The following is a 22,328-nucleotide window of genomic DNA, read 5'->3' as shown; positions in this document are numbered from 1 at the left end:
TGGTCTATCCAGACAGGTTGAGTTAGATTATGGGCTATAGAAAATTTAGGTTCTGGACAAAATACAGATCTCTTCCTTTGTCTCAAGGAATAGATGGTTCTAAAATATAGACAATGTCATCCTTATACCTGTCTTCTGAATTACCTTAACGCCAACTTGATTGGCCTCGTTCTTATCTCTAAATGCCCTGTTACACACATATAAAACAGCCTCTCGAAACCCAGAAATAACAATTACCACTCCAGACTAAATGTGACTGCTATAAGAGCTTACATTCTAGCCCCTGTTTTCTTACAAGTATTTTCTAAATGAGACCATACAATATTAGCTCTTTTGTTTCTGGCTTCTTTGGCCACACCAAATGTCCCACAGTTTCATTTACAATGTTGAGTGCCTCACAACTTCCTTCCTTCTTGTAGCAGTACACTATTCAATCATATGTATGCACCATAGTTCACCAATCTACTTCACAGTCAGTGCATCATTCAGCCACCTCCATTCATTGGGCATCATGTATAATATTCAAAGTCAGCAGTCCATCAACACTCTCAATTTTAGATCATTTCATTGTTCCCAAGAGAAAGACAACCAATAAACACACCCTCACCAAATAGAAAATATAAACCTCCCCTTAACGCTTGTCTCTCTGTCTCTCCCCCCTTATTTATCCCTGGTGTTGCTGTGGTACGTTGAAGTTTTCCTGTTAAACATAGCCCATAGCATGCAATAGCAGTTTTCCTCTATGCCCTGAACTTGTACACTCTTTGTACAAGATTCATATCTTTGCAGTAGTTCATGCAAGAACTTATTTATATTTGTAGTGTTAATCAGTGGGATACATTGGCCTATACAACCCCTTTCAATCATGTTCACCTTCAATTTGGTAATGTTACTTATAGACCCACTAATGAACCGCCTTCACTTCTATCCATTCCTTTACATTGGAGTTCAACCTCATTAGCTAACCATTCACCCATCTCAAGCTTCTGTGCATCTCTTGGTCCCCTATATTCTATACTATAAGCCTCTGATTTTACCTTTACCATGGTCATAAAAGTGGAATCATACAGTGTGTATCCTTTTGTGTCTGACTTATTTCACTCAGCATTATGTCCTTAAGGCTCATCTATCTTGTCATGTGGTTCAGGACATCATTTTGTCTTACTGCTGCATAATATTCCATTGTATGTATACACCACATTTATTAATCCCCTCGACTGTTGAATGGCACTTGTGTTGTTTCCATCTTTTGGCGATTGTAAGTAATGATGCTATGAACACAGGTGTGTAAATGTCTGTTTGTGTCACTGGTTTCAGCTCTTCTGGGTATATACTGAGGAGTGGTTTTGCCGGGTCATAGAGCAACTCAATAGTTTCCTAAGGAGCCACCAAATGGTCTTCCATAACTTTAATCTTTGTTATTTCTCTTCTTCCATTTGCTTTGGGGTTAGTTTGCTGTTCTTTCTCAAGTTCCTCCAGGTGAGCAGTTAAGTCCTCCATTTTTTATTTTTCTAATTTTTTAATATAGGCATTTAGGGCAATAAATTTCCCTCTCAGCACAGCCTTTACCACATTCCATACATTCTGATAGGTTGTATTCTCATTTCATTCGTCTCCAGATAGCTACCAGTTTTTCAAGCAATTTTTCTTTGACCCACTGGTTGTCTAAGAGTGTGTTATTTAATCTCCATGTATTTGTGAAAGTTCTGGTTCTTTTGTGGTTATTCATTTCCAGCGTCATTCCACTGTGATCTGAGAAAGTACTTTGAATAATTTCAATGTTTTTAAATTTATAAAGACTTGTTTTGTGCCCCAGCACATGATCTATCTGGAGAATGTTCCATGAGCACTAGAGAAGAATGTGTATACTGGGGTTTTGGGGTAATGACCTCTATATGCCTGTTAGGTCTAATTCATTTATCAAATTGTTTAAATTCTCTATTTCCTTGTAGATCCTCTATCTGGTATATTTTTTATTTGGTCTGCAGCATCTTTAATCTCTGTGATATCTGCTATTTTTCTGTTTATTTTTTCAAACTCCTCTTTATGCTCTTTGAGTGTTTTCCTGGTTTCTGTTCTGTCATTATCCATCCCATTGATTTTATTTAATAGAGTTATATGAACATCTTTGATTAGTTGCTCCAAACTCTGGTCTCCTCTAGAGTTTTAATATGGTCATTAGGCTGGGCTGTATCTGTCTGAATCTTTATATGTTTAGCTATCTTCTGTTGTCATCGAGGCATGTAAATATTTTGATAGGGTTACCTTGGAAGTTGATTTCCTTCAGTAGTCTAAAACCTTGTATTTGTGGGATGGATGTGCAGTGGGATGTGGGTTATGGGGCCAGGCACAATAGCGCGGTGACAGGCTGCGGCACAGGTATAGGCATGAGTTGGGGAAGCTATGCTGGTGCCTGTGAGCATGGGGTGTGGGGTGCGGGGTTGTGGATGTATGGTGTGGGAGCCATGCAGTCAGGGTGCAGCTCAGGCAGATCTTGGAGCCCAGGAGAAGGGTACAGAGTTGGGAAAAACAGAGGTTGGGTGAGGCGGGAGGTGGGTAGGGAGGGCTGTGCAGATGCACGGGGGCTGGTGCGCAGGCAGGATGTGGGTGGACACATGAAGCGTGGGGGTCGTGGGTATCAGGGTGTGGGATATGGGGCACAGAGTTGGGGCACAGAAAGGACAGGGCCTGGGTGTGTCCTTGTGCAGGATGTAGATGCACGAGTGTGTAGCAGCGGGACACAGGCCACGGGACGTGGGTCAGAGGTGGGTGATGTTGGGTGGGCATGGCCCTGCTGCGGGTGCACATGTGCCGGGTGGATTGGAGCAAGGGTGCACGCGAAAGCAGAGCGGGGCTATGTGACACAGATGTGCAGATGAGCACCTGCCAAGTGTGGGAGCAAGACACTTGTGCGGGGGGAGTTGGGGCAAGGGTGAGCACATGTACGGTGCACAGATGCCTTGGTACCCGACGGGGAGGATGTGACTGTGCTTGTGCATGGGTCTGGAGGGCGGGGCTCTGGTGTGTGCAAGTCTGGGGGCTGGATCCTGGTGTGTGCGTGCACAGAGCTCAGGGGCAGCAGGCAAGGGTTGCTCCTGCAGGGGGGTTGGATGTAACCCGGGCCTGAAGGTAAGCGCCCACAGCCGGGATGCACAAATGACTGCCTGCAGGGGGCCAGGAGCGGTGGGGGGGGTGTTCTTGGGGCTGGGTGCTATTTATGGGTCTCAGGCAATACTGTATCAGGCGATACTGTGTGTGTGTGTGTGTGTGTCAGAGAGGTGGGTTGGGCTGGGATCAGCGCACAGGGCAGGGGTGTGGGGCAGGGATGTTGAGGTGGGGGTGGGGCATAGGAGCTGGGGCATTTGGAGCATAGTGGGAGGGACCATGAGGGATGGAGTTCAAGTGCATGGGGTGTGGGGAGAGTCATGGGTTGCAGGGCAGGGGCAGCGTGCGTGAGGGTAGCAAGTTCAAGGAACACAGTTTGGTTTACTTCCTAGTCCCTGTCACCCTGTCACCCTCCTGAGGGCTCCAGGCCTCCTTTTGGAAAGGGGGCATTAGTCTGCTTGCATGGTCTCTGGTTCTCTGCGTCTCAGTTCTTCAGCTTTTGCAACCAGGGCCTCCCTATGTGGTGTAGAAGACTCTCCCAGGTCACTTACACCCTGAAATCACCATCCCAGTTGACTTCCAGTCACTTCTCCAGGTGTTACTTGGAGCAGGGTTGACAGGGCCTGTGCTTTTTTTTTCAAATCTTAATATTTTTTATTTAAACTAATTTATGGTTTAAAAAACAGAGAAATTACAGAAAAACAATCTTTTCACTGTTCAGTATACTAATTTTGGAGGTCATAAAGATGTATCTTTTTATTTTTAAATGATTCAAGGCACTTTTCTTTTGGGGGTTTCATTTAAGGGAAAAAAAAAGCCAATAGTGCTACACTGGTGTATTATATTCTATTTAGAACCATTACAGGAAAAAAAAAAGCACGTTCTCAAAAGAACAAATAAAAGTAATGCAAAAAGGAAAGTCGCTTGAAATTTCTAACACTAACCTTTTGGGGGGAGAATCTGATACTATGAAGTAAAGCATATTCCTTTATTAAACTTTTTTTTTAAAGGAGTAAACAAATTAGGAAGGTAACAGAAAAGGATGCAGTAACTGGATCACATTAAAGTAAGGAAAATTAGCTAATGACATGATTTAAAGACTATTAGTGAAGGGTCAAGAAGAGCTTAGGAAAATAAAAGGACAATTAACCTACTGAGTTATACTGCAAAAGAGAAGCGTGGCAGATTTCTGCATTTTGTTAGTGTTTCTATAAGAGGCTCCATCATAAAACTGCATGGTAAAATTATTTTTAAAATATAATATATGTAACACAAAATGAATTTTTTAGCAAACTTTAGTAAATTTTTTTATCATAAATTACCCTAATTTTATAAACAAATCCCTCCTAACTTGCATTTTGTTTAAATAACTTTATATCTGAAAGGTTTGGGAGGTGAAAGAGAGAAAAGGCAGACAAAGAAACCTTAGAGTGAGGGGGTTTAGTCCTGCGCTCCTGGGGGGACTCACAGAACCCAAGGTAGGGGGTGGTGAGTCCGCGCCTGGGTCTCGGCAGGGCGGTTTTTAAGCAAGGGGGTCAGGTGACGTCCGGAAGGGGCGGCACATTTTGCGCAGTTCGAGTCACGGTGACCTTCCCTGTTCTCCCGACCTAACAATATCATACAAATAAATTTCAAAACTGAAAAATGCATTATTGCAATAATACCCCTTTGCAAGTCCAAAATTCTTAGTTTACAATAAAACTATAAAGTGAAAAATAATTTTAAAAAGGAGTAAAATCATTAGTGCTATCCATTGCAGACATTCAACAGCTTCTTAAAGTGTTGCTGAACAAGTGCAGAGAAATATGTCTGGAAGCAACATATACTTGAAAAGAAACTGCTTGCTTTTGTTTGTTTGTTTTACCATTTCACATTATTATTGCCTCTTGTATTTTCTCCTTCCCAAATAGAAATTCACATCTTCTATACTGCTGTTCTTGAGTCAGTCATCCTGTGCAGTTGTCACTTGCATGTTTCCAAAATCATCATCTTCATGTGTTCTCTTCAAACTGCCTACGGTACCAGAATGGACAGATAATGACCGTTCTATCTGTAGTGGTGACGTCATCTATATTGTTAAATTTGTTAGGTAGATAGTTTCATATTCCTGAAGCTGATGGACAATCGAGCATTAGGATTAATACAAAATCTTCTTTCTTGAACATAAGTAGATGCATCTCTGTACTTCATTCCAAATGTTTCCATAATGTCTAAATAACAAAGACAGCACTCCTGGAGATCCCTGCCTTTCCATGGACAAGAACTTCTCCCCCAGTTTGTAAGCTCCCATCAATAAATTCTTTAGTCATGGGAACAAACCATATTATGTTTTCAACTGGATTATCTGCAATATCCGAGACTAAATATCTAAATAATGGCTGAAAGTTTAGTTTAATAAAGTTTGCTTCAATATTTTGTCTAATGCATATTATATGGGTTATTCCATGTTTCTGTAGTATAGGAAGCTTGCTTTTCATAGCAGAAGAATATGGGCCTAAAAGCAATCCAGGTAAAATTTCCCCGCATCTCTCATTTCACGGAATGGGCCCATTCCTCTGCATCTTCTTTGCACTGTGCGAGGGTGGGGAACTCCAACTTCCTGTCGTCCACGGCCCCGCCCTGTGGGCCGGTGGGTGGTTTGGGAGCGCGAGTTACCCCGTCCGCCGACCTCAGAGCAGGAGGTGAGACATAAGGGAGAACCGGTGGACCTGAGTACTGGCGGGCTTACAGCTAGCACGTGCAATCTAAAGGATCCCGGGGGCAGCTACAGAAAGGAACAGGAGGATTGGAAGGCTCGGACTCGCCCCCCATCTGCCGCTGGCTCACACCCCCAGTACTCCGCACCCTCAGTCCGCCCAGGCTCCGGCACAGACACAGGCCTCTGTTTTTAAATACTCTTCTATACTGGATGAATGCTGCCGTAGGACCTGGTTGGATTTAAACTCAGACGCTTGCTCTATTATTCCACACTGCCTCTCAAAATTATGAACATCCCACTACATGCCAAAAGGCAGTTGGTAAAAACCAAACTCCTATTTTTGGAAAACATTTTGTGGGGTTTTTTTTGTAAACTGTATGGCGGGGATCACATTTCATCTTTTCCATGTGAGTATCTTGTTATCACAGCATCATTTGTTGAATATTTATTTGTTTTCTTTCTTTGTTTGCTTGTTTGTTTTGCTTTTTAGGAAGTACATGGGCCAAGAATCAAACCCGGGTCTCCCACATTGCAGGCACGAATTCTACCACTGAACTACACTTGCAACCCCCCTGGTTAACATATTTTAAGTATATGAATCCTCTTTAACATGGTAAAGAATGTTTATCCAGAAACAAATAACTAATCTGCTACCTAATGGAAAAATAAGTCAATTACCATAAAAACTGGAGCAAAACAAGAACAGTTCTAATCATTTATATTTTAGTGTTTATGAAAAATTCTTGTCTTGGACGCAAGTTATGAAAATAAATTAAAAGGAAATATTGAAATGGGTGCACGGGTAGTTCAGTTGGGTGCACGGGTTGTTCAGTGGTTAGAATGCCCGCCTTTCATGCGGGAGACCCGGGTTTGATTCCCGGACCATGCACCAAAGAAAAATAAAAAGTAAATTTTGGAAAGGAAGAAACATTTTTAAAGTTATTGCTGTCAGAAAATACCTAGAAAATCCACATAATTAATTAAGAAACATGAGAGGATAGCTAGGGAATTCAGCAAAGTCCCAAGACAGAAGATAAATTGTCTTCGAAAGCCAATAAAATACCCATTATTAATAAATGAAAAAAGAGAAAAAGTAATACATTTACAAGAAGGCAAAAACATTAAAATTATTGGAAATGAATTAACACACCCAAGAGTTATGAGGTAAAATAATATTATGAAACCTTAATGGCAGAAATAAAAATTTGAATAAATGGGAAGTCATATCATGCTTTTGAACGGGTAAACTAATGGAATGAATATAATACTTCTTCACAGATTGACTTGGAGATATAGAAAATTTAACAATTTAAAGATATCAATTATTTCAAAAATGGCATCAAATTAATCTGGAGTAACGATTACACATGACTATCTTAGGAATACAAATGTCTAAAAGACTCAAATACAAGAATGTGTTATAATTGGCACTAATTAAAATGGTAGCGGGTGGGTGATGGTGGTTCAGTGGCAGATTTCTCGCCTGCCATTGCCAGAGACCTGGGCTCGATTCCTGGTGCCTGCCCTAGCAAAAGAAAAAAAAAAGTGATGCAAATCAGAGATATAAATTAGTAAATAAGATGGGGAATCTAGGAAATGGACCTAGTAAATACAAATATTGCATATTTTATGAACAAAGCATAATAAAACAATGAAGAAAGCATACTGATTAACAAATTCACCTGGGGTAACTGGTCATGAATATGGGGAGAAATTAACATAAGCTTTTATCTCTTAAAACAAATCACAAGATTCTACATGAACTAAAAAGTTGAATATTTAATGAAAACTCAAAAAACTACAAGGAGCAGACTAGAGTATTTAACTCAACTATGGGGCTTTTTAAAGTTTTTAAGTTAATAGAAAGCCTTACAAAGAAAGACTGATCAGGGAGCATGAGATAATACAAAAATAGAAAATGGGTATCTAAACTAAGATTAAATGGTGGCAACACTGAGCATCACAGATAAGTATAATAGCATCGAAACTGCAAACAAATGTACTACAAATTGAAAAGACCATTACCATTGTGTGTGTGTGTGTGTGTGTGTGTGTGTGTATAAACTCGAAGGCACCATTTGATACTAAACTGCCAAAAATAGAGATAATTTACAATACTGTATAGACTCTGGAAGAATAGGTTCATTCAAGTTGCTGATGACATTGCAAATTGAGTCAAGAATCATAAAATGTTCATAGCCCTGGACTCAGGGATACCAATCCTGGGAAATGATCCTACAGCAATAATTCAAATGAAGAAAAAAACAGCCTTAGTTTGAATACCAAGAGGCTTAAAAACACCTTAACATCGAACAATAGGGGAATGATTAAGGTATCTATTATATTGAGATGCAATGAAATGATTTGTATAGGAGTTAACATTAATAAAAGGTTAGAATGCAAAATTATATTCTTTGCTTTCATTGCATCCATGGGTATTCATAAAGATAATGATAAAGAGAGCCTGAATATTTGCATTTAGGTTTAAAAATGTTAATAATGGGGATATAGTTTTTGTTATTTTATTATTTGACAAGCTGTCTAATAAATCATCATTAAATTGGAAGTATAATTTAATGTGAAAAATAGATCTTTATTTCAGGTAAACCACTTCTCCTTTTTTCATATTGTTCTGTTTCTTTCTTTGCTATCCTGTGTCTCTCAGCATGTGTTTTTTTTTTCCTTCTACTAATATTTCTAGGGCCCTTCATCTCTTTCTCCATTTCACCCTATTCCAGCTATCTCTTTTTTTTCTCCTCTATCCACTCCCCTCCTCCACCCCTTTTTCTTTTGTTCTCCTTAGCTCTTTTTGTGTCTCTGCTCTTGGGATGATTAAAATATGGTATAGAAATATATTCTATTTACCTTATTTTTTAAATAAGGCATTGATTTTGTTTACTTATTTTTATCTTTGCATGAACTGGCACTGGGGATCGCACCTGGGTTTCTGACATGGCAAGCGAGAACTCTGCCTGCAGAGCCACGGTGTACCACCCTGACTCTCTTTCTAAAATAAGCAAAAACAAGGCAGGCCACGGTGGTTGGTGGTTCCGCAGTCACTGTTCTCACCCGCCATGCCGGAGACCCTGGTTCGATTCCCGGTGCCTGCCCATGCAAAAAAAAAATTCAGAGCAGGCGAACTGACTTGTCTTTTTTATTATCCATGACCAAGGCCAAATCCAAAGCTTCTTCAAGCCTTAAACGATATCGAGTACAAAAACTCCATACCATAATTCTTTTATATTTATCATCACAGAAAAATCAATGAGCACATATAGGAAAGATTTACATTTGCATATACAAAAAACTTTTGTGGGCGGTACAACGGTGGCTCAGTGGCAGAATCCTCTCCTGCGGTGCGGGAGACCCGGGTTTGTTTCCGGAGCCTGCCCGTGCCGTAAAAAAAAAAAAAAAAAAAAGCTTTTGCCATTCTAATTTTTGAGTTTCCAAATATCTGCCTTTTAGTCATGCTAAAACATGCTCTAATCCCTGTGCAACAAATTGATTCAATAATTTGGATTGCATTGTGTTTTACATTTGTGATATTGTAGTATGTCAGTTTTAATGGGTAGTCTTAATCTTGGAACCAAGATAAAATTGAATGGTAATGTACAAATCCAGAGAATGGGCAAATAGCTAAAAAGTATGTTCTGGTAGTATAATGACCTCAGTCAAATTACTTCAACCCTCTATTTCCTCATAAATAAAATGAAGATGATACTAATATCTTTCTTATAGTGTATATTGTAGGATTAAATATGAGATTGTTTTGAAAGCACTTAAAGTCCATGCCACACAGTAAGTGCTCCATCAATAAAAGAAGGTGGAGGGCATTACAGATTTGGAGGCACATTGTGCACATTGGCTTAGAGGCAGGAATTTAACGGTCATGTCAGGGACAGAGAAGAGATTGGCTTGGCCATAGCCCTACTGGAGGGTTAATTTGGCAAATCTTTTTTTACATTTAGAAAATAGGATTAGTCACACTTCAACTGTTCCTTATCAAACCTTCAGAGCAGCCGCCAGGTCAGAGCATTCCTTTCCTTTTTTGGGGTGGGGTGGCACGGAGGAGGGGAGGGCTCAAGAGGCAGTTCCTTGTCAACCTCCTGCAGCCCAGTAAAGGAAGAGGATGATAGGCCCACGATGGTTTAGGCTCCTATGTGCAGGGTCAAAGTGCCAGATCAGATGCCTGTTTCTGCCCTGTCAAGATGGGGCATAGCTGCAAAATACTGGCTATGGAATAAGTGCATGTGTCTGCATAGTGAGTCTCTATGAGCAGTTGACTACGTCTGGTCTATCTGCTGATGCTATGCAGGAAAGGGAACTTGAACGTGAGATGCTGATTGTACGGTATAGTGGTTAATGACTCAAATACTAGAACCACATTGCCTGGGTTCCCTTACTGGCAGTTTGATCCTGAGCAGGTTAACCTCTCTGTGACTCAGTCCTTTGTTTGGAAGTGGAGATGATGATAGCACTTAACTCATGGGGTTTGTGGTGAGAATTAAATGAGATGATGCATGTAAAGTGCTTAAAATCCTGCTGATCAGATCATGAGAGTTGAGTACCTTTTTGTGCGTGTGCAGAGAACCCATTCCTCAGCTTCCCTTGCAACCATGAGAATTTCCTTCCTGTGTCTCGGGAAGATGCATCCTAAATACCAAATAAAAGAATCATATATTTTACCTTTGATCCAAAACTTGGCTGGTGTATAATAAGGGCCATAAGTCAGTGGCTTCAATACTAGAGAGACTTTGCAAGTGACCACAGAGGCCAGACTGATTCTAATCCTGAAAGCGTGGGTTGTGTGGGGGCACTCTGTTCCTCTCCAGGCTGCAATGAGACCTGAAATTTCCTGCCATCATGCCTTAATGTCTTCAAAAAACCCCTCTCAAAATGAACAAATTACTCAGAAAAGATAACACATTAACCTGTTAGCTGGATGAACGCTTTAACAGAGATTACTTTTATCATATTACTTAGCTTCTGGGAGCTGGACCCTGAGGCCAGCAGATAACAGATAGATAAATGGTGCTGGGAGTGAACGAAATGGAAAAGATCGTCTAGAGGCAGCCTGAGGACCATTGGAGACTAAAGCCAGGCAAAGGCAGGGTCTGCTTGGTGCTCTGAATAGTTCATAAAATTCCCCTACCCTGCTGTCTTCCTTATTTCCTTAACCCTGTTTTATTTTGCCATCCCCCGGGTTTTTTGTTTGTTTTTTTCTTTTTTGTATGTGTGTACCATACATAAACTAGGACAGGTATGGGTGCATAATCCAGGGATACACTGTCTTGAGCACAACTACATTGACCTGTTCCATGAGGCGAAGCAGGCGCTTGTGGGGGTCCATAATTGGCCAGGAACATAACATATGCTAAAAAGGTACTCAAAAAGAAGGTGGAATGGAATGATGGGCACTCCAGAATCAAGAAGGAACAGAAGATTCAAGCAGAGAGAAAGTATGCATTTTATGAAAGTAGCAAGGCAGGATTGATTTCAACAACCAGGCGAAGCTGAGTTTCCAAGTGAAAGGAGATGAAAAAAAGAAACGGTCTTTTATTAGGTGCCTTCTTTGTGACAGCCCTTTCAGTGACCTTATCTCATTTAATCCTCACAACAGGGCTAATAGAATCATTTATTTTATAATTGTGAAAACTGATCATCAGAAAAGTTGAGAATTTGTAATATACTCTAGCAGTTAAGTGCGTATTCTTGGGTCCAAATTGCTTCAGTTTGAATCCTGACTCTGTCACTTACTAGGTATGTGGTCTTAAGCAGATTACTTAAACTCTGCCTCCATTTCCTCTTCAATAAAAATGGAGATAAGTGTGCATTATTCATATAATTATTATAATAGTAATTTAAAATTATTATTAAATGAGCTAATATTTATAAAGAGCTTAGAACAGCACGTGAATATAGGGAGTATTTGGAGTATTATATGTGTTTGTTAAATAAATAAAGTTGTCCAATGTCATGTGTCTGGTCAGAGAAAGCGGCAGGACTTGAGCCCGAGTTCAAATCCTCCTCCAGTCCTAGAACAGTGCCTCACTTCTTCAAGGAGCCCAAGTGTCGCTTCTCTTCAAGGACCAGCACAAATCCCCACATGCCCAGGAAATGTACATTGCCCCCCCCCCACTTTGACTGCCCAGTTTCTCAGGCATAGACTGCTTTGCCTAATGATTTGAATTTTTTCATTCACATCGTCTTGTCTCCCAAACTAGCTTTGTTACATCTCTTCTTAAGATGATCACTTGCTTCTTTTTATACTTGAAAGTGTCTCTAGCATTCCCTCTACTTTTTAAATTGAAACCCTGCCCATGGCTTTTCAGTGGAGTGAGTGGTCTAACAAAATACTGAGTGGGACAAACATACTGCAAGTCGTGATGAGTGAAATATGCAAGGCACGTTAAGACAAATACTGTATGAATACGTTTATATGAAATATCTAGACATAGCAAAATTTGTAGAGAGAGAAATTAGATTAGGGGTTACCAGAGTATGAAGGGAGGAAAGGGAAAAGAAAGTTGTTACTTGGTAGGTATTGAATATTTGCAAATTTTTAATTAAATTAAAAAAAAAATTCCCATGACTTTTCAATTTGGTCCGGGCTGCAGGCCACTCAAGTTTAAGAGGAATCAGGTACATGGCTTGACCAAACAACAGGGTAAAGATTAAACCAATCTCAGCCTGGGAAATTTTTAAAAACAAAAGCCTGTTATCCTTTTCCAGGCATATGGCACTGAGTCATAGAAAATAATAGTAATAGAAAATGGCCAAATGTCCACTGGTGTACTTGAGCTAAACACAAAAGGATCTATGGAGTTCTTTTTAAGATACACCCCCTTTCTAAAGTGCTTTCTAAGATTAAATATTCTGTACTGGCATATCCCTGAAGGGAAAGAGAAACGTACCTCAAGTTCTCAAAACACGTGCAGAGGCAGTAAATGAATATGCTCAATTTCCCTGATCAGAGCCCTCCATTCCAATTTTATTCAAGCCACAAATGAAATGACTTGACTGATTATGCCAGTCCCCCATGAACATTTGTTTACATCTGAAAACCACTACACATAATTGCTGTCTCTGCCCAGGGGAGTCCCAGTTGGGATTACAAGAAGTGTTGCAAGGTTCTACTGAGGTGTGATCACCAATGAACCTAGCGCTGCGTGGCCCTGCTGTCTGCCTTGGCAATTGGATCCATCAGTCTTTCTCCTTTACGTGCCTAAAATGAGCTGAAAAGGCAGCAGAAGTATTGGGAAGGAGAACATGGAGCTGTAAATAACTTTTGGATCTGATATGTCGTGTTACAGGGAAGACAAGTCTACTTTGCTCCTGACACGTAACCTGTAATTACGGTGTAGTTACTCTGCTCTTCCAATAAGTCAGTACATTTCCATTGATGGAGGAAGGTTAGGCTTGCTGATATGTCAGGATCGAGGACATATAAGGATCATTCATCTCCCGGAAAAATGGAAATTGGCAATATTCCCAAATCATTTTTTATAGTTTTTTTTTTTTTGTCAGGAGTAGTAGTAGTGGTACAGATATATCAAGCATAAAATACAGAGGTCCTATATACCATCCTATTATTATCACCTTGTATTAGCATGGTATATTTGTTATAATTAATGAAAGAACATTTTTGTAATTGTATTATTAACTATAGTCCATCATTTATAGTGGGTTTCACTGTGTTGTGCAATACTATGCTTATTTTTTTAGTTCTAGTAACATTTATACAATTTAAAATTTCCCCTCTTGTTCTAGTTTGCTAGCTGCCAGAATGAAACACACCAGAGACAGATTGGCTTTTAATAAAAGTGGATTTATTTTGTTAGTTCTTCAGAGGAAAGCTAACTTTCATCTGACGTTCTTTCTTATGTGGGGAGGCCCAGGGTGATCTCTGCTGGCCTTCTCTCCAGGTCTCTGGGTTCCAACAACTTTCCCCAGGGTGATTTCTTTCTTCATCTCCAAAGGCCTGGGCTGAGCTGCAAGTGCTGAGATGAGGTATGCTGAGCTGCTTGGGCTATGCTACATTGAGCTGTCTCATTTAAGCACCAGCCAATTAAATCAAACATAATTCATTGCAGCAGGCACCTCCTAGCCGACTGCAGATATAATCAGCAACAGATGAGGTTCACGTACCATTGGCTCATGTCCACAGCAACAGAACTAGATACCTTCACCTGGCCAAGTTGATAACTGAATCTAACTACCACAACCACCACCACCCCCTTTTTTTTTGCATGGGCAGATACCGGGAATCAAATTGAGGTCTCCGGCATGACAGGCAAGAACTCTGCCTGCTGAGCTATCGTGGCCTGCCCAAATTTTCACCTTTTAACTGCATTCAGATATATAATTCAGTGCTATTAATTACATTCACAATGTTGTGCTACCATTTCCACCATCCATTATGAAAACTTTACAATCGACCCAAGTAGAAATTGTGCATTTTAAGCATTAACTCCCCATTCCCTACCACCAACCAGACTCCTGATAATCTATATTTTAGATTCTGGCTCTATAAGTTATTCTAATTATTTCGTATCAGTGAGATCATATGATATTTGTCCTTTTGTGTCTGGCTTATTTCATTCAACATGATGTCTTCAAGGTTCATCCGTGGTGTGATGTGAATTAGAATTTCATTCCTTTTCACGGCCAAATAATATTCTATTTATGTACATACCACATTTGGTTTAGCCATTCAGTGGATGAAAAGCACTTGGGTTGCTTCTATCTTTTGGCAACTGTGAATAATGTCACTATGAACATTGGTGTGCAAATATCTGTTTGACTCGCTGCTTTCAATTCTTTGAGGTATAGACCTAGTAGAGGGATCTGTCGAGTTGTATGGTAATTCCATACATAACTTTCTGAGGAGCCACCAAACTGTCTTCCATAGCCATTGCACCATTTTACATTATTACCAGCAAAGAATGAATGTTCTTAATTCACCACATCCTCTACAACATGTATAATTTTCTGTTTTTTAAAAATAGTAGTCATTCTAGTGGGTGTGAAATGGTATGTCATTGTGGTTTTGATTTGCATTTCCACAATATCTAGTGATATTGAGCATCTTTTCATGTGCTTTCTAGCCATTTCTAGATCCTCTTTGGAGAAATGTCTATCCAAGTTTTTTACCCATTTTTAAATGGGTTATTTGTCTTTTTATTGTTGAGTTCTAGCACTTCTTTTCATATTCTGCATATTAAACCCTTATGGATATGTGTTTCCAAATATTTTCTCCTTGAGTAACTTTTTTCACATTTGTGATAAAGTCCTTTGATGCACAAAAGTTTTTAATTTTGTGGAGGTACCATTTATCTGTCTTTTGTTCCTTGTATTTTGGGTGGAAAGCCTTAAGAAACCATTGCCTAACTCAAGATCCTGAAGATGCTTCCCTACATTTTCTTCTAGGAGTTTATAGTCCTGGTTCTTATATTTAGGTATTTGATACATTTTGAGTTCATTTTTGTATCTGGTGTGAGATAGGGCCCATTTTCATTCTTTTGCATATTGTATTAGTCAGGGTTCTCTAGCGAAACAGAACCAACAAGAAATATCTGTAAATATGAGTTTTATAAAACTGTCTCATGCAACTGTGGGGATGTAAGAGTTCAAAAACTGTAGGGCAGGCCATGAGTTGGCAGCTCCAGTGAAGATCCTCAATGAACTCCCCAGGAGCAGCTTCTGGCTGAAGTGGAAAGAGAGATTCTCTCTTCTGAATTCTCCTTAAAAGCCTTCTGGTGTGTCACTTATTGCAGAAGACACTCCCCTTAGCTGACTGCAGATGTAATCAGCCATGGATGCAACCACTGCACTCATGATTTAAGTTCACGAAATGTCCCCACAGTAACAGGTAGTCCACTGCTTGCTTGATCGAACTACTAGACGCCATCACCTGGCCAAGTTGACACATAAACCTAGCCATCACACATATGGATATCCAGTTCTTCCAGCACCATTTGTTGAAGAGATTTTCTTTCCTAATTGAGTGGACTTAGCAGTTTTTTCAAAAATCAATTGGCCATAAATGTGAGCATCTTTTACTGGACTCTGAAACTGATTCCATTAGTATATACATATCCTTGTGCCAGTAACATGCTGTTCTGACCACTGTAGTTTTGTAATAAACTTTAAAGCCAGGAAGTACAAGCCCTCCAACTTCTTCTTTTTCAAGATGATTTTAGATCTTTGGGGCCCCTTACCCTTCCAAATAAATTTGATCTTTGGGTTTTCCATTTCTGCAAAGTAGGCTGTTGGAATTTTTGTTGGGATTGCTTTGAAACTGTAAATCATTATGGGTAGAATTGACATCTTGTCAATATTTAGTCTTCCAATCCATGAGCATGGATTGTTTTTCCATTTATTTAGCTCTTTGATTTCTTTTAGCAAAGTTGTATAGTTTTCCATGTATAAGACCTTTACATCCTTGGTTAAATTTATTCCTAGATGTTTGATTCTTTTGGGTGCTATTATAAATGGATATTTTCTTGATTTTCTCCTCAGATTACTCATTACTAGTGATTAGAAACACTATAATTTTTGCATGTTGGTCCTGTACTTGACACTTTGCTGAATTCATTTATTATTTTAGTAGCTCTGTTGTAGATTTTTCGGGACATGTCACTGCAAATAGTGAAAGTTTTGCTTTTTCCTTTCCAATTTGGATACTATTTTGGTTTGCTAATGCTGCCAGAATACAGTATATTAAAAAATGGGTTGGCTTTTACAATAGGAATTTATTAGCTTACAAATTTACAATTCTAAAGCCATGAAAATATACAAATTAAGGCATGAAACTTCTCTGAAGTAAGGCTGCTGGCATCTGGGACACCTCTGTCATATGACAAGGCATATGGTCTATCTGCTGGTCTTTCTCTTCCAGGTTTTTTGCTTTATGCTTCTGGCTTCAGTGGCTTTCTTTCTCAGCTTCTGTGCATGTGTCCTTGTCTCTCATCTTCTCTGGGATTTCTCTGAGATCTCTGGGCTTTTTTTTCCTGTGTCCTTTATCTTCACAAAGGACTCCAGTAAGGGAATTAAGACCTACCTTGAGGGTGGGGCAAGATAGCAGCATAGTGAGGTGTGGACTTCAGTTCATCCTCCAGAACAACTTGTAAATAGCCAGGAATTATATGAAACAACTGCTAAGGCAACATCAGTAACTGGACACACATTGTACAGCAGTCTGGAATGGGTAGAATGGCTCAGATCCCATGCAGAACTGTAAGTCTCCTAAAATGCAGAGTCTGGTGCCCCTCCCCCATGGACACAGGAGGCTGGTTCCCCCAGGGAAAAGGAAACAGACTTTACTAGTAGCAAAGAAGTTAGCTCAACCAAGTTCCAATTGTGGAATTAATTAACAAATTCTGACTTCTGAAAACAGGCCCCAAGCACTCATAAACCTGGAGTAAACACTAAAGGAACCAGGAGTATTCACTCCAGTAAAGAGGGGGTGGTGCTGAGGGAAAAAAATTAAAAACAGAGGCTTTTTGAGTTGGACGGCACAAAATACTGGAAAAGGGCTGAAGCTCAAGAAAAGGGGGCACATAGAACCTGGGGACACACAGACTCACGTACCAACTCCAGCTCTTGATTGGTAAACCCAGGGAGTTGGGGTCCAGCTCTGAAAAGGTTTTCTTTCTTTTTCATTTTAACTTCTTAATAGGTCATTAGATAGAACTGCAAGCACTCTCAGACTCCAGCATTGTGCCAGGCAAGGGGGGAATTAAACCATGTCTGAGAGACAAAGTAAATAGTTGGAAAGGGCAATTCCCTAAAGGGTATATCTTCCCTAAGAAAAGGGGATGGGGCCCAGCTCAAGTGGAATCCTTTCTTCATGGAATTCGGGCCCTAGGGGCTACAAAACAGAAGCAATCAAAGCCCACCTACCACCTCAGCCTTTGTCTCAATCACAACCCTGGCAGGGAGAAGCTACTGAAATTAAAGGCACCACATCACTTTACACTGGTGGGAAACTTCAGGCAGACAAGTACCACATGCTGGGCAGGATAAGAAAAGCACAGAAACTAGAGTTTTCATAGGAAAGTCTGACAACCTGCTGGGTCTCACCTTCAAGGAAACTTGATACTGGTGACCCTTCTTCTGAGAAGTGAGGCTCTCTGGTTTGGAAAAGTTTGACTGGGGTCATTAATATCTGAGGAGAGCTTCCTCAAAAAAAAGCTCCATATCAGCAGGGCAAGAAACAGAAAAACAAGAACTGAAAAATTTGAATCAGTTAAACAGAACCTATGCTAAAGGTCTAGAATAAGTTGAATGGAAAGCCAAGAACAGATAGAGAACAAAGCCAACCAACAAGAAAACACTAGGTAAAAGACAAAAACCAATCTCCAGAATAAACTAATTAAAGAAATCAAATGCCTAGATGCCAACAAATAATAATGAGTCATGCTAGGAAAATCAAAGATATGGCACAAAGGAAGAAAGAACATCTCAAATGAGATACAGGAGTTGAAACAAATACTTCAGGATGTTCAAACAGACATGGAAAATGTCATCAAAAATCAAATCAACAAGTTGAAAGAGGATATAAATAAAATATAAATAAAAACATAAAGAGGAGCTTGAAAGTTTGAATTAAAAATCACAGAACTGATGGGAATGAAATGTACAATAGAAGAGATGGAAAAATCAATGGAGACCTACAACAATAGATTTGAAAAGGCAGAAGATAGGATTAGTGAACTAGAGGACTGGACATCTAAAATATAACACGCAAAGGAAAATAGGGAAAAGAATGGAAAATATGAGCAGGATCTCAGGGAATTGAATGACAACATGAAGCACATGAATATACATGTTGTGGGTGTTCTGGAAGAAGAAGAGAAGGGAAAAGGAGCAGAAAAACTAATGGAGGGTATAATCACAGAAAATTTCCCATCTCTTATGTAAGACATAAAGTTACAGATCCAAGAAGTGCAGCATACTCCAAACAGAATAGATCCAAATAGACCTACTCCAAGACACTTACTAATCAGATTCTCAAATGTCAAAGACAAAGAAAGAGAGATATTTGAAAACAACAAGAGAAAAGTAATCCATGACATACAAAAGAAGCTCAATAAGATTATGTGTGGATTTCTCAAAAGAAACCATGGAGGCAAGATGGCAGTAGTATGATATATTTAAAATTCTGAAAGACAAAAACTGCCAACCAAGAATTCTATGCTCAGCAAAACTGTCCTTCAAAAATGAAGGGGAGACTAAAATAATTTCAGAAAAACAGGCACTGAGAGAATTTGTGACTAAAACACAAGCTCTATAGGAAATACTATAGGGAGCACTACAGGTAGATAAGAAAAGATAGAAGAGAGAGGTCTGGAGAAGAGTGTAGAAATGAAGATTATCATAAAGGTAAAAAGAGGGGGAAAATTGTGTATGACTTATAAAATCCAAAATACAAAAAGGTAGAAGAAGGTATTGCCTTACAGTAGTAACATTAAATGTTAATGGATTAAACTCCCCAATCAAAAGACATAGACTGGCAGAATGGATTAAAAAGCAGGATCCATCTATATGCTGTCTACAGGAGACTCACTTTAGACCAAAGGACAAAAATAGGTTAAAAGTAAAGGGTTAGAAAAAAATATTTCACTCCAACAACAATCAGAAAAAAACAGGGGTAGCTATACTAATATCCAACAAACTGGACTTCAAATATAAAATAATTAAAAGAGACAAAGAAGGACACTATATATTAATGAAAGGAACAATTTAACGCAAAGATAGAACAGTCATACATATTTATGCACCAAGCCAGAGTGCTCCAAAATACATGAGGCAAACACTCACAACACTGAAGGGAGAATTTGACATCTCTACCATAATAGTTGGAGACTTCAATTCCCTGCTCTAATCAATGGCTAGAACATCCAGACAGAAGATCAATAAGAAAATAGAAATTTTGTATAATATGATAAATGAGCTAGACTTAACAGATATTTACAGAACATTATACCCCACAGCAGCAAGATGTGCATTTTTCTTAAGTACTAATAGATAAGTTTCCAGGATAGACCATATGCTGAGTCACAGTGCAAGTCCCAATAAATTTAAAAAGATGGAAATTATATAGAACACTTTCTCAGACCATATTTGGATGAAGTTGGAAATCAATAAGAGGCAGAGGGCCAGAAAATTGACAAATATATGGAGGCCAAACAACACACTCTTAAACAACCAGTGGGTCAAAGGATAAATTACAAGATAAATCAGTAAATATCAAGAGGCATATCAAAATTATATGAGATACAGCAAAGGCAGTGCTGAGATGGAAATTTATTGCCTTAAATGACTATATTTAAAATGAAAGAACAGCAAGAACCACGGAATAATTGTTGACCTAGAAGAACTAGAGAAAGAAAAGCAAACTGAACCCAAAGCGAACAAAAGGAAAGAAATAATGAAACTGAGAATGTGAAAACAATTAATAAAATAAACAAAACCAGAAGTTTGGTCTTTGAGAAAATCAGTAAATTCAATGGACCCTTAGCTAGACTCATGAGAGAGAGAGAGAGAGAGAGAGAGAGAGAGAGAGAGAGAGAGAGAGAGAGAGAGAGAGAGAGAGAGAGAGAGAGAGATGCAAATAAACAAAATCACAAATGGAAGAGGGGACATAAACACTGACCCTGCAGAAATAAAGGAGGTAATAAGAAGATACTATGAGCAATTATATGCTAATAAACAAGGAAACATAAATGAAATACATCTTCTTAGAAAGGCATGAATAACCAATATTGACTCAAGAATAAATAGATAACCTCAACAAACCAATCACAAGCAAAAAATTGAATCAGTCATCAAAAAGCTGCCCCAGAAGAAAAGTCCAGAATTCACATGTGAATTCTACCAAGCATATCAGAAAGAATTAGTACCAACCCTGCACAAACTCTTCCAAAAAATTGTTAAGGAGGGAAAGCTACCTAACTCATTCTTTGAAACCAACATCACCCTACTAGGAAAGCCAGACAAAGATACTATAAGAAAAGAAAATTACAGACCAATCTCTTTCATGAATATAGAGGCAAAAATCTTTAACAAAATACCCACAAATCATATCCAGCAACACATTAAAAGAATTATACACCATGACCAAGTGGGATTTAGTCCAGGTGTGCAAGGCTGGTACAACATAAGAAAATCAATTAATATAATACACTATATCAATAAGTCAAAGCAGAAAACCACATGATCATCTTGATTAATGCAGAAAAGGCATTTGACAAAATTCAGCGTCCTTTCTTGATGTAAACACTTCAAAGGATAGGAATAGAAGGGAACTTCCTCAATACGATAAAGGGAATATATGAAAAGCCCACAGCTAACATCATCCTCAGTGGGGAAAGGCTGAAAGCTTTCTCTATAAGATCAGGAACAAAGACATATTTACCAATTGTCACTATTGTTATTCAACATTTTGTTGGAGGATTTAGCCAGAGCAATTAGACAAGAAAAAGAAATAAAAGGTATCCAAATTGGAAAGGAAGAGGTAAAACTTTCATTGTTTGCAGATAATATGATACTATATGTTGAAAATACCAAAAATCTTCAACAAAGCTATTAGCGCTAATAAATGAGTACAGCAAAGTGGCAGGGTATAAGATCAACTGTCAAAAAATCAGTAGTGTTTCTTTACACTAGTAATGAGCAATGTGAGGAGGAAATCAAGAGGAAAATGCCATTTACAATTGCAACCAAAAGAATAAAATATTTAGGAATAAATTTAACTAAGGATACAAAAGACCTATATTAAAAAAACTACAAGAAATTACTAAAAGAAACCATGGAACACCTAAATAAATGTAAGGACATACCATGTTCATGGGTTGGAAGACTAAATATAGTTAAGATGTCAATTCAACACAAATTGATTTGTAGATTCAATGCAATATCAATTAAAATCCCAAAATTTGGGCAGGCCACGGTGGCTCAGGAAGCAAGAATGCTTGCCTGCCATGTCAGAGGACCTGGGTTCGATTCCCGATGCCTGCCCATGTGAAAAAAAAAAATCCCCAAACTTTGCAGAAATTAAAAATCAATAATCGAATTTATTTGGAAGGTCAGGTGCTCTGAATATCTTGAGAAAAAGAACGAAGTAGGATGTCTCACACTACCTGATTTTGCAGCATGTTACAAAGCTGCAGTGGTCAAGACAGCATTGTACTGGCATAAAGTTAGATATACTGACCACTGGAATAGAATTCAATGTTCAGAAATAGACCCTTTCATGAATGGGAATTGATCTTTGACAAGGCAGCCAAGCCACTCACCTGGGACAGAGCAGCCTCTTATCCACTGTTGGTGGAAATGTAAAATAATGCAACCACCCTGGAAGACAGTTTGGCAGTTCGTTGGGAAGTTAAGTATAGAATTGCCATATGATTCAGCAATCCCATTACTAGGCATATATTCAGAGAAACTGAAGGCAAGGACACAAATGTACATTTGTTTATTGCAGCATTATTTACAACAAATGGTTTTTGGAGAACTGGAT

General features: G+C 39.0%; 1 long non-coding RNA gene and 1 pseudogene across 1 annotated transcript in view; one reads left to right on the top strand and one right to left on the bottom strand.

Annotated features, from left to right (window-relative positions):
* LOC143670352 (uncharacterized) overlaps positions 1-22,328 on the top strand; it is a 160,364-nt gene that overhangs the window by 6,935 nt on the left and 131,101 nt on the right. The gene's annotated exons all lie outside the window — the stretch shown is intronic.
* Positions 5,048-8,879, bottom strand: LOC143670909 (serine/threonine/tyrosine-interacting protein pseudogene; annotated as a pseudogene).

Source organism: Tamandua tetradactyla, chromosome X, assembly GCF_023851605.1.
Source record: "Tamandua tetradactyla isolate mTamTet1 chromosome X, mTamTet1.pri, whole genome shotgun sequence".
Taxonomy (NCBI): Eukaryota; Metazoa; Chordata; class Mammalia; order Pilosa; family Myrmecophagidae; genus Tamandua; species Tamandua tetradactyla.
Note: the sequence above shows the minus strand (reverse complement) of the source record. Positions and strands in the feature narration are given on the sequence as shown.